Consider the following 13596-nt stretch of genomic DNA (forward strand, 5'->3'; position numbering starts at 1 on the left):
CCATCAATGCCACCTATCAGTGCCAAATATCAGTTCAGGCTCATCAGTGCCTCCTCATCAGTGCAGCCTATCAGTGGTTAATATCTTTCTTTCCTTGGAAAACTGTACAATAAGTGTCTTATTTCAAATTGGTCTGTTGGAATAATTTTACACTACCTTCTTTTATCGTAGATATTATTTTATATAATTAGCCTCCTGGCTAGTTGTGAGATCACTCTGGGTCTGCCAAGATCTGCAGACATGTTTGCATGCAGCCTTTCACCAACATACATACTGTTCATCCCAGGGGAAGATAAATTATTGTGTTTTAGATGGGGAGAAAAAATGCGGCCTGACCCCATTTTTTGTGTTGTCACTGGAACAGGAATACAGAGGAAATTTTCCAATGGGGACACTCGTTCTAGTGACGCTGGTGACAACCAGGGATTCCCTCACTTTGGCTATGGTAAAGAAAGTAAAGTGATCAAGCTGCCTGCGATGCACACATAGGCTGTTATCAACTGTTTTTGGCTGGGGTGTTTTTTAGCTGGAAAAAAAACCCCAAAACTAGTGGGTTCTGAGTGGATTTTTTCAGCTGCTTTCAACTGTAAAAACGTTCTAACATCAAAAAAAAACTAAAAATGCAGATAAACATTCAAAAACGTGGCTCACTAGCGTTTTTTAACATTTTAGATCCATTGAAAAAAAAATTTAATAAAAAAACCCACTAAAAACGCTGTTGCAAAAACATTGAAAAACTCACTGCAAAGCTACTGGCGTTTTTATAACATTATTTTAACGTCCAGTGTGCATGAGACGTAAAAGTCACAATGTCGCATTGCTGATAAAATTTATACTTTCTCCATTCGTACATGTCTATGATTTAACAGGAATCAATGAGCATTCCTGTTCCAGCTATGCATGAGGACAACTTACATGTTTTAACAATGTTTAAACCCCTAACTGTCCTTCATTTGGAGGGACTGTCCCTCTTTTGGAACTAAATCTCTCTTGTATTGTATTATAATGTATTTTCCTGGTGCCTATCCATGGCAGCATACCTGTGACAAGCTCCGCCTTGGCTCCTCCCTCAGGACTAGTGAATATTATAAAAGAAAAGGTTAGTACAGCCCCCGCATTCTCCTTTTTTTCCTCATACCTCATGGCAGTGAATCCTGGTCGGCGTCCTTACCTTCTGCATTCGGCAGCGTCCGTCCGGGTTCAAGCCTCTCCCGGACGCAGTTCCTTCTCTTGGGCAGCTAAATGCGCTTATAAGGTTGGAAGTCCCTTCTGTAGGATCTTTTGGGACAAGCAGTTTGTCTCTTAAGTAAGAGCTTTACCTGCAGTATGGGCGTTCAGGCTCCAGTCTATGGCAGCAGAGGTAGCAGCTTTTGCTCTGTCCCTGAGGTTTGTTTTTTCCCTCCAGTCTCATCTGTCCTTCCTCTCTCCTGCGCTCTGTTTCCGCGGTCCCCATAGTCCTAGCAGGCCCCCCTTTCCTTTCCCATGTGTGTTTGTCACTCCCAGACTCACTAGGGGCCGCGCGCGGCGAGTCTGTGTCATTTTATAATAGTATAGCGTTCCCGCCGTCGTCTGCGCATGCGCCGGCGGGTCGTATGTTTCGACGGTCAGTTTTGACGTTCGGCGCGTGCGCGGTAGCGTCGGAAGCTTCGGCGGCCATCTTTTTTGAGGGCGAATGGTTCTTTTTGCCCTCAGAGTGTCAGAGGAGGAGCTTTAGCACGACATCACTTCCCCTCCTCCTATTTATTTCCCCAGCAGCACAAGTGAAATGCCTGTGGTCAACAAGAGAATTACACTCTAGAGTTCCAGGCTATTCCCACCCCTGTTAAGGTAAGGCATGTTTTAATGCATTTGTTTTTGTACTTGTGATCATCCGAATATATTGGTATAGCTCTGATGGAATGTCTCTTTTCACTTAAAAAGAATTAATTTATTAATATATTAAATTATTTAAATCGGAGCCTCCAAAAAAATATATATATATATATAAGAAATGGATTTAAAAAAAAAAAAAAAAAAAACACAAAAACACAACACACAGTAACGGGGGGTGGGAATCGTCACTTTTGTAGGCAAATTCCCTTCTTTTCCGTGAATCAGCGCACGACTGGTTGACGCCTTTTTCCTCTGACTCTTTCCTAGCCGTTACCTCTGCTAAGCCGCCTAAACATGAGCCTTTCGCCGCCCGCTCAAGATCCTACTCTACTCCCAAGGTAAGGACCTACGCCCAGGTAAGTTTAAAAAAAAAAAAAAAAAGAGTGCACTAAGGACAATACTTTTGTATTTCAGTCCTGTACGCCAGAAGACGTCTAAGAAGACCTCAAGGCGATATGGAGATGACGATGATGATTCCTGTCACAGCAGAGACAGGTCACCCAGACATGGGCATTACAGAAGCGGCAGGAAAGCTTCAGCTAAGAGGCGCCGTCATTCGCGCTCCCCGAGACCTAGACCTACCAGATGTCAGGCCTGCGGAGGCTCCCCACTTCCGGACAAACTAATTTGTCGAGACTGCCTTAGAGACTATGCAGCAGACAGAGAGTCTGAGAGCCTACAGGTGGCAGATCTCCTTAAAAAGGCAGTAAAAGACTCCCTTACGGAATTGGTCGCTACAAGGCCGACACAACAACCGGCATCTCCTCCTCAGGAGCTGATGGCGGAGGCCTCCATTCCTGGTCCATCCACCAGTGGAAGTTGTCGTCTGTTCCCTCCCTCCTCCTCTAAGCATCAGGACGAAATGGCCATTTCAGAGGATTCCTCAGATGACACAGATGCCTCTGGCTTTGCCTTTGCCATGGTCCAGCCCTATGTGCAGGCCGTTAAACAAGCAATCGGTTGGGAGGATTCCAACGTGGAGGTCAGGAAGTCCAAATCATACTTCCCCTTCCTTAAGCGCCAGATCTCCTTCTTCCCTCTTATGGAGGAAATCAGGGAGGTGATCGAGGAAGAATGGGGGAGGACAGACAAAAGACTTTCCACCAATCGATTGGGAAAATTATACCCTCTCTCCGAGGCAGATTCCAAAATGCTGGACGGCCCGCCGGTGGTAGATGCCGCAGTGGTAAGGCTGGCCAAGAACGTCACTTTACCCCTAGATGATTCAACCTCCTTCAAGGACCCTCTGGATAGAAGGATGGACCTTGACCTTAAGAAGGCCTATCAGATGGCAGGATATGCCTGTAAACCTGCAATAGCTCTGACATCAGTGTCCAACGCACTACGCGTCTGGACAGATAATATAGAGTCGGCAATCCAACAGGATATCCCTAAAGAAGAGATAATAAGGGCATTGGATGAGCTGAAGCTCTCAGCCGACTTCATTGGAGAAGCCGCCATCGATTCCATTCGTTGCTCCGCAAGGGCAATGCTTCACACAGTAATGGCCAAAAGGGCACTGTGGCTAAAACCATGGGCAGCGGACGTTGCCTCGAAGCAAAATTGGTGCAAGATACCTTTTGACGGTAAAGCCTTGTTCGGGGAAAAACTCGACAAAGCCATCTCTCGGGTCACCGGCGGAAAGTCAGGCCTACTTCCTCAAGACAGGCGATCTAGACGTTTCAGATCCTCTGCACCAAGGTTCCAATATTCCAAAAATAGGGACTACCGACAATCAAGACAAGGGAAAGGCTTCAGGCACAACTGGAAGAGCACACAGTCGACGTTTCTCAAGTCCAGGAGGCAGAGGCCGGTACCTACCCCACAGGAGCCATCAAAATCTTTTTGACGCCAGGCCAGCCCAAGTGATCCCTGTGGGGGCCAGGTTGAAACAGTTCTCAAAGATTTGGGAACAAAAATGCAGGGATCCCTGGGTAGTTGCAACAGTCAAACACGGTCATTCCTGGTCCTTCCTAAACCAACCCCCCAAGGACTATTTTTCTCCGACAAGGGTGTCAAGATCTCCTCAAAAGGCGGAAGCTCTGAAGCGATTTCTTCTTTCCCTACAGGAACAACAGGCAGTAGTTCCAGTGCCTCCATCCGAGAGATTTTCAGGTTTCTATTCCACCCTGTTTCTAGTCCCCAAAAGAAACGGAGGGTGGAGACCTGTGATAGACCTAAAGAGGCTAAATCGCTACATTTTTCTGGAAAAGTTCAAGATGGAGTCTCTTCAGACGATCATTCGCGTAGTCCAACCAGGGGATTGGATGTTGTCTATAGACCTGCAAGACGCCTACTTACACATACCTATACTCCCTACGTTCCAGAAATACCTGAGATTTGCGGTGGGGCAAGTACATCTCCAATTTCGGAGCCTTCCGTTTGGCCTCTGCACGTCACCCAGAGTCTTTACAAAAACCCTGATTGCCATCATAGCACCTCTGAGAGAATTGGGGCTCCGGGTGTATCACTATCTGGACGACCTTCTACTCCTGGCGAAGAACCCAACCCAGTTATTAGAACACAGGGATATCCTGTTAACAACACTAGTGGATTTCGGTTGGAAGATAAATTACGAGAAAAGTCTTCTCTCTCCGACCCAAGAGATGGTCTATCTGGGAGCCCTGTTCAATACAATGAAAGGATCAGTGTCTCTCCCTCCTCAGAAGGTATCTTCCATTATCCAACAGATGATGAAGGTGAGCTTGAGATCCTACCTGACAGCCTCAAATTGTTTGAGCCTGATAGGTCGGATGTCATCATGCATCCCTATGGTCCCCTGGGCCCACTGGCATTTGAGACATTTTCAGCTGGAGTTCTTAAGAATGTGGAACAAACGATATCTATCCCAACCCATACACCTGACAACCCGGATGCTCAGGAGTCTACATTGGTGGATGAAGAGACAGTCGCTTCTGAAGTCTCGCCCGCTAGGGCATGTCGACTGGATCATAATTACTACCGATGCCAGCGCAGCTGGTTGGGGAGCACATTCCAACAAGACCTCAGTACAAGGGAGATGGTCCTTCAATGCAGCAGGCGTGGTGTCCAATGTCCTGGAGCTCAGAGCGGCCTATCTTGCACTGCTAGCCCTGGAGTTCGAGATTTCGGGCAAACCAGTTCTCCTCAGAATGGACAACAGGGCCGCGGTATCTTATGTGCACCGTCAAGGGGGAACGCGCAGCAGATCCCTCCTGAACGAGGTGGAGCCCATATTCCTCTGGGCCGAAAGGAATCTGAAGGACCTGAGGGCAGTCTATCTGCCCGGCCATCTCAACTCAAGGGCAGACAGCCTTTCCCGCAGGTTCGCAGACACCAACGAGTGGTCCTTACACCCGGAAATCTTCAACTGGATAATGATCCAGTGGGGGCCCCTCGAGCTAGATCTCTTTGCGACAGCATCCAACACCAAACTGCCAAGGTTTATCTCGAGGTTTCCGCACCCCCAGGCGGAGGCAACAGATGCCCTATCAGCCCCGTGGGCATGCGATCGGGCCTACGCTTTTCCCCCACGGCCCCTCATACCGAGGTTCCTGTCAAGACTCGTGAGGGAGACATCGACGGTGATAGCGGTTCTGCCATACTGGCCAAGAAGGCCTTGGTTCCCTACGGCAATGGATCTGAGCACCAGTCCTCCAGTCAAAGTTCCAATAGTACCCCTCCTCCTGTCGCAAGGATGTCACACCCACCCAGATCCCCGCAGGCTGGACCTTCACATCTGGCAACTGAAAGGGAAAGGTTCCAATCCCTAGGGTGCTCCGACAAGGTGATCGCAACCCTGCTCAAGGCAAGAAAACCATCCACAAACAACATATATGATAAAGTATGGAACAACTTCAAGACCTTCATGCTTGATAGAAACTGTGATCCAGGTTCCCCTTCGTCATCTCAAATTCTTGAGTTCCTGCAGGCAGGCCTGGACCTGGGTCTTGCATTGAGTACTTTGAAGGTACAGGTGTCAGCGATCTCAGCAGCAACCAGTAGAAGATGGGCGGAGGACCCATTGTTAATCCAATTTTTTAAGGCCGTCAGGAAGATCAGACCACCGTCTAAACAATCTTTTCCCACTTGGGACCTTACGGTCATCCTGGAGTCCTTAGCCAATCCACCCTTTGCCCCTTCGGACTCAATATCACTCTGGAACCTAACTTTAAAATTAGCCTTTCTGATAGCCATAACCTCCGGCAGGCGGGTGTCAGAGCTCCAAGCTTTGGGAGCAGATCAGGATCATATTATTTTTTACCCAGATAGAGTGGAACTTAGAACAATACGAGGGTTCATTCCCAAGGTCGCTTCATCCTTGAGCATGTCAGAACCCTGGGCACTCCCAACATTTTCTGAACAGGACTCTGTCGCTCTTCATGAATTAGACATCGCCTCCACTCTGAAATGCTATCTCCAAGCCACAGCTCCATTCCGGGCTTCCATCAGACTGTTCATAATTCCCTGGGGAAAACGTAAAGGAAAGGAGGCATCAGCCAGAACGATCGCTTCATGGATCGTCAAACTCATCCACAAGGTGTACAGGACAAAGGGACTAGAGACCCCTTCAGCGGTCAGGGCGCACTCCACAAGAGCGGTCTCTGCCTCTTGGGCGGCAAGAGCGAATGTGTCGATCGAAACTATTTGTCGGGCAGCAACCTGGTCATCCCAACACACATTCCTGAAACATTACAGGGTGGACCCAGGAGCTCTCTCCTCAGTGGAGTTTGGCAGACAGGCAATCACTTCGGCCTTAGCCTCTTCTAAATAATAAATTCTTTAAATAAACCTCTAAGCATTATCCCACCCGTCTCAGCTAGTTATTTGTCACAGGTATGCTGCCATGGAGGCACCAGGAAAACAGAAAATTGTACCATACTTACCGTAATTTTCTTTTCCTGGTGCCTATCCATGGCAGCATACATTCCCACCCTCGGTATTCTATATTAACGAGAATGCGGGGGCTGTACTAACCTTTTCTTTTATAATATTCACTAGTCCTGAGGGAGGAGCCAAGGCGGAGCTTGTCACAGGTATGCTGCCATGGATAGGCACCAGGAAAAGAAAATTACGGTAAGTATGGTACAATTTTCTGTTATTTAACTATCAACAGTGTTTTACTGCCCTAAACCTTTTATCTACCCTTCACATTATTCCATCTGTTGTTTTGAAAAACCCAAATAAATGTAAAATAGTGAGGAAATACAGTAATTTTGGGTTAAAGGCTATGTTCATATTTAAAAACAAAATAGTAAATGTACATATGTACTTTGCAGGTTAAAAAATCTTTAACGTGTCATTTTTTTTCTGGAGCCTGCAGAGCATTGCACCTGCGATCAGCAGATCATGGGTATAATGCCAGGATTCTGCAGTATCTCAGTATAGCTGCCTGCCCGTACCTCCCATACAGGCAGACAGTTACTGGAGAGTAGGAAATTTAATGAACTATGGGAGCACTCACCAGCATCCTCGAAGTTCACTGAGAACTACAAGAAGATGTCTACTGCAATGTCAGGTAGTAGTTGTAGTTCATTCATTTACAGATCGCTGTGAATGAATGACGCGGCCGTTATGACAGCGATTGCAGGGAGAAGATCCCCCTTCCACTGTCATAGTGGGGGATCAAAGAGGATCAGACAGGTGTTCTTTGGTAACATAATACATCCTAAATACAGGTGTAACATGTTACCAAAGGTGACCTTATCCTTAATCCATTTATTTTTGTGCATTAATCTTCATTTTTCACATTACAGGGGTAAGGTGTCCTTTGCCTACACCTCCAGGTGTTTTCACATCCTGTCTGTATGTGCTTTAGATTTTAGTAGGCATTTGTGCCATGACAATTCCTATGGGTTCAAAAACTTTCCACAGTTGTAACTATTGTACTCCTTTTCAGTTGATGAAAGAATTGCTGACACTAAAGTGCACACGAGGACCTGAGACTTTAAAGTGAAATTTATTTGTATTTTATGTTGATTTGATCTTACACCCTCCCTCTATTGTTAATCCTTATTTGCACTGCCTGTTACAGCTTGCCCTTATCAGCACATTTTTGTGCTTATTGATTACACCATGCTTGCATAGCCGGGGGTGAGACATTATAGGCCTCTCTATGTGGCTAGGCTGTAAAATAAATTTTAACAGAGTAGCAGAATGTGTTTTGGGGTATAATTCTAAATATAAAACAAAACCAAACCTCTTTTTATATTTACAGGATGCTTCTTTGTCTTTAGAAGCAGCAATGCAGATAATTGATAATTATGGCACATTATTCAGGCCTAAAAATTAATTGGCAAAAGTTGGCTTTGATGCCTCTCCACCCCCCAGGTTTTTTCATGTAGAGAAGCTGCAAATTCCCTTAAAGTAGTATCTTCATTTAAATATCTGGAAATAATAATTACACTATCCCCTTCAGTTACCTTGTCAGTCAACTTAGATCCTTTACTACAAGTAATTAAAACTAAACTGAACACTTGGGCTAAACTTCCATTGGTAGCCGGCAGGATAAATCTAATAAAAATTATTATTTTGCTGAAATGTCTTTATGTGTCCTTCCATATGCCGGTCTCTGTACCTAAGTCGTTCTTCAAAACTTTAGATGCATTATTTAGCTCATTTATATGGGCAAATAAACAGACAAAAGCTTAAAGCTTTACAGTGTCCTAAAGTTGAGTCAGGCATGGCACTTCCTAACATATAGTATTATCTAGCTGGGCAACTGCGACATTTGACTTATTGGATGACACCGGTCACACCAGCAGTGGTGGAGTCACATTTAGCCCATGTCCTCAAGTAAAACCATTTACTAATAGCACTGGAAGCACCAATGACAGTAATGGAAAAGGTACGTTTACCAATCTTGAATCTAGCTCATGCGATATGGAGGGAAGCAAAACATAGAGCAGATTCAAAGATATTGACGTTCAACTCCCTATTTGGCATAACTCCATGTTTACCCATTTGCTACAGTTCATAGATTATTTCTTTTGGAAACAAAAGGGTCTTGACACTTTGGAGGACATCTACACTGGCACTGTTCTCTCCTCTTTATGAGTTACAAAGAAAATTTGACCTTCCCCGGTCTGCCTTTTGCCAGTATCTTCAGTTTAGGCATTCACTTCAGCCACAGTTTGGGATAAGTCCTACTACATTTTTGAATTACCCACTAATAGGGGTGTTAAGGTCACAGGGCCCTAGAGCTCTCATGTCTGAGGTTTTATACCCATTTATTAACCACCACTATCAACAAAACTCTGTAAATGGTGCACTCTAAATGACAACTCATCCCAGATTTATCAGATGAGGATTGGGAAGAAGCTTGTTCCTCACACCTACATGTGTCTCCAGCTATTAACAATAAGTTAATACAACTCTATATGATACGTGGAATCCAGAAGGGAGCTATAAGTAGCTGCCCTTCTCTGGAGTCACCCTCTTAAGATTGAAATAAAATTAAAATTATATATATATATATATATATATATATATATATATATATATATATATTTTTTATTCACATAGTAATTCACGGTTTAGTAAAGGAGAATGGAAATAGGAAATTTGGTGGGGTTACACAGTCAATTTGGGAAGGGCCAATTGGGAATGAATCTCTCCCCCTCTAAATAAAAGAGAAGGTGAAGGATAAGATGTGTAATAATAAAGACTCACTATACTATACTATATATACAATTTTTTGGGGGATATTCACATATTTAAACAGAGAAAGGGGGGATCTCATAGGGGGAGTGGGGGGGGGGGGAGGGGAATTGATAGAATGAGGCAAATCGATTAATGGAATAAGTTAAGGGAATATGGGCATCTCTTTTATATGAAGAACTTTGAAAGTTATGAAGAAAATATATTCTAGGATTGAGACATTCTTGTATTTTTTTGTGTATGAATTATATATATGTCTTTGGAATGATATGTAAAGGTTTTGTGTTTGTATAATAATTTAATAAAAATAATTAGGGCTATATGATACATCAAACATACACTATATTACCAAAAGTATTGGAACACCTGCCTTTACACACACAAGAAATTTAGGGGGTCATTTACTACAGCACTGTAAAATGATCCTGCAGTCCCAGAAAATAGCACCCAATTAAGGCCAATTAAGACTTCAACTCTCAGAAACGCACTAATGCAAATGGAAAGCAGCGCTATTGAGAGCAAAAATGCCTGTGAGATCACATATTCGAAAATAGTGGAAGTCAATGGGGCTCGAAGTTCTCATTGAAGGTTTTTTATGCAAGTTCTTTGCCATAAAAAGTGTATGGGGACCTGGGTCCTGCCCTGGGGGACATGTGCAGTGATTTTAATAATGCTTAAAGTGAAAAAAAAATTCCTTTAAATATCGTGCCTGGGGGGTGTTTATAGTATGCCTGTAAAGTAGCACACCTTTCCCGTGTTTATTACTGTACCGCAGCACAATTACATTTCTAAAGGAAAACTTTTCATTCAAAATTGCTTGCAGCTGTAATGAATTAGCGGCTCCCGCCAAATTTAAAAAGAAATGGCATAGGGGTCCCCCCAAAATCCATACCAGAAGGGTCTGGCATGGATATTAAGGGGAACCCTGCATCAAAATTAAAAAAAAAAATTACGTGGGGGTCCCCCCCAAAATCCATACCAGACCCTTATCTGAGCATGCAACCTAGCAGGCCGCAGGAAAAGAGGGGGGTGAGAGAGCACCCCCCCTCCTGAACCGTACAAGGCCACATGCCCTCAACATAGGGAGGGTGCTTTGGAGGTACCCCCCAAAACACCTTGTCCCCGTGTTGATGGGGCCAAGGGCCTCATCCCCATAACCCTTGCCCGGTGGTTGTGGGGGTATGTGGGCAGGGGGCTTATCGGAATCTGGAAGCCCTCTTCAATAAGGGGCCCCCAGATCCCAGCCCCCCTCATATGTGAATGGGTATCGGGTACATTCAACCCCTACCAATTCACCAAAAAAAAGCAGTAAACTGTGACAAAAGACAATAGCCGGTTTTAGACAATGAGCCCATGCTGCCCCAAAACTGGGGGCCCATGATAGCACTGATAGTGATGAATAAACAGGGGAGGCAGGCTGGCAGCAGTGTGCTGTGCTGTGCAGAACAATACTTATTATTTCACAGCCAGCAGGGAGGGGCAGGGCCAGAGCGCCAGTTATGCTCTGACCCCGCCCCATGCAGCTTGAATGCTCAAGACTCGAAGGCTGCAGGGTAGAAGCTGTAGTGGGAGCTGCTGAGTCGGCAGCACTGAGAGCCCACTTGCAGAAGTAGCATTGTGGATGGTGTCATGGCGAGCCCAGCTGTCCAGCACTGTTTATACCGAAAGGCTTGTAATGCACGGAGGGATGCTCCCTTCTCCGCCCCTCCTTCTGCCTGGTTGATTGGTATAAGTGAGTGCAGTGCTGGAGGTTTGCACAGAGCCAAAAGTTTACTTTCACTGTATCTCCACTGGAAAAGGGGGTACTACATGGATGTAATAATGGTGCTGGGGGATATCAAGGGTGTATGGGGAAAACAATGTTGAGGGGGGATCTGGGGTGTATAGGGGGTATCAATGTTTGCGGTAGCTTGGGTGGCTATAGTGCTAGACTTATCAGGGATGTAGAGAGGCCACAGTGTAGGGAGTATCAGGGATATAGTGGGGTCACAATACAAGGGGTATCTTATGGTATTTGGTTACAGTGCTGTATCTAGGGTGTAGAGGGGTCAGAGTGCTGGGGGGATATCTGGGATGCATAGAGTCAGAGTGCTGGGGGGATATCTGGGGTGTAGAGGACTCAGAGTGCTAGGTGGATATCTAGGGTGTAGAGGGGTCGGAGTGCTGGGGGGATATCCAGGGTGTAGAGGGGTCAGAGTGCTGGGGAGGCATCAATCTAGCAGATATATTATATGCACAGGACAGCTTTGTTACTTTATGTATGTAGTATTTTCTCACTGTTTCTTTGTTGTACATAATGTTTGTTCTTGTAGTTAATGCGGAGCTCCATCCAAAAGAGGAAGCTCCGCTTGTCTGCCTCCTACCTACTTGATGTCTGTTTACCTGCATTGTCTCCATTGTAGGGACCCCAAAGCATTACTTTGCCCAGGGGCCCATGATGCTATTAAGAACTCCCTGCCTCCGATGCTGCCATGGGGTGGCTGATGTGACTCCGAGACCTTGCCCCTTGTGACTTTACCGCATGGGGCATGAAGTGAAGGGGACAGGGTTTCCTGATGACGTCATCTGGCGGCCATGTCCCATAGTTATATATAAAATGTGCGCTATGGAAGCGGACAGATCAGCTGGCTGCAGCGTCGAAGGAGGTTTGTTTTCATAGCAGGTCGTTGGCGGGAGCGGCAGAGGAGAAAGACTGGAGTCAGAGGAACATGGAGAAGACCGGAGGAAGAAGCGGAGGAAGATGGAGGGCGAAGCAGGGGAAGAAGAAGAAGGAGAAAAACAAAGCAATACTGGAAGAAGGAGCGGGGTGAAGAAGAAGCTGAAGGAAGACTGGAGGAAGAAGCGGGGAAAGAAGAAGGCATATTAAATAAAGGTATTGTCGAAAACCAGCTATTGTCTTTTGTCATATTTCACTGCTTTTTTTTGGTGAATGTGTAGGGGTACAATGTACCTGATACCCATTCACATAGGGTGGGGGTGGGATCTGGGGGCCCTCTTGTTAAAGGGGGCTTCCATATTTCGATATGCCCCCCCACCCACAGACCCCCACAACCACTGGGCAAGGGCTGTGGGGATGAGCCCCTTGTCCCCATCAACATGGGGACAATGTGCTTTGGGGGGGGCTACTCCAAAGCACCCTCCCCATGTTGAGGGCATGTGGCCTGGTATGGTTCAGGAGGGGCAACTCTCTCGCCCCCCCTCTTTTCCTGCAGCCTACCAGGTTACGTGCTTGGATAAGGGTCTAGTATGGATTTTCGGTTCGCACCAGAACTTGCGAGGAGGCCAAAAATTTGTGCGAAAGTCTATGGGACGCGAACATAAAAAATTAAAAGTGCTAATTTTAAAGGCTTATATGCATGTTATTTCTATAATAAGTGTATGAGGACCAGGGTCCTGCCTCAGGGGGCATGTATCAATGCAAAAAAAGTTAAATTTTTTTTTCAGGAGCAGTGATTTTAATAAAAATTAAATAAAAATAACAAAAAGGGAAAAAATAAAAATGAAATATTTATTTTTTAATATCGTGTCTGGGGGTATCCTTAAGTATGCCTGTAAAGTAGAGCATCTTTCCCATGTTTAGAACAGTACCACAGAAAAATTACATTTCTAAAGGAGAAAAAATGTCATTTAAAACTACTGGCTGTAATGTATTGTCGGATCCTGGACATATAGAAAAAAACCTTTGAAAAAAACGTTGTGAGTTCTCCCCCAGTCCATTACCAGGCCCTTTGGGTCTGGTATGAATATTAAGGGGAACCCTGCATCAAAATAAAAAAAATTGCTTAGGGGTCCCCCCCTAAAATCCATATCAGACCCTGGAAAAAAATTCTGGAAAAAAGGGGACAAGCTTTCCATGTGAAATCATCAGATGGTCACGCCCCATGGCTGTGTAAGAGATGCCAAACAGCGGGGACAACACAACGGAGGAAGATGGCGGGGGAGGAAGAACACGGCAACAAGGAAGAACACAGAGGTGAGGAAGAACATGGCGGTGAGGAAAAACACGCCAGTGGGAGAAGTAGGAGGTGGCGGGAGAGACAGTGACAGAAGACGGCGGCAAGAGAGAAAGCACCAGGAGAAGACAGC

Source organism: Lithobates pipiens, unplaced genomic scaffold (genome assembly GCF_037356315.1).
Source record: "Lithobates pipiens isolate NorthernLeopardFrog02 unplaced genomic scaffold, aLitPip1_a1.2 Scaffold_16, whole genome shotgun sequence".
Taxonomy (NCBI): domain Eukaryota; kingdom Metazoa; phylum Chordata; class Amphibia; order Anura; family Ranidae; genus Lithobates; species Lithobates pipiens.